Genomic DNA, 244 nt, shown 5'->3' with positions numbered 1-244 from the left:
TATATATATATATATATATATATATATATATATATATATATATATATATATATATATATATATGCCTATATATACAGTGTTGTTGCTGCAGGTTACCCTTCTTCTTCGTGTTTTTTCTGCTGCAGCTGAGGTGTATATACACCCGCCAGAGAACGCACACAGAGGGAAAAGAATACAGAAATAAAAACACAAGTTTTTTAACTGCTTTATAAAGGTTTTGTTGCTGCTTGGGCCCCAGCAGCAG

Source organism: Eimeria mitis, genomic scaffold (assembly GCF_000499745.2).
Source record: "Eimeria mitis Houghton genomic scaffold, Emh_scaff132, whole genome shotgun sequence".
Classification (NCBI taxonomy): domain Eukaryota; phylum Apicomplexa; class Conoidasida; order Eucoccidiorida; family Eimeriidae; genus Eimeria; species Eimeria mitis.
The sequence above is the reverse complement of the archived record's forward strand: the minus strand, read 5'-3'. Positions refer to the sequence as shown.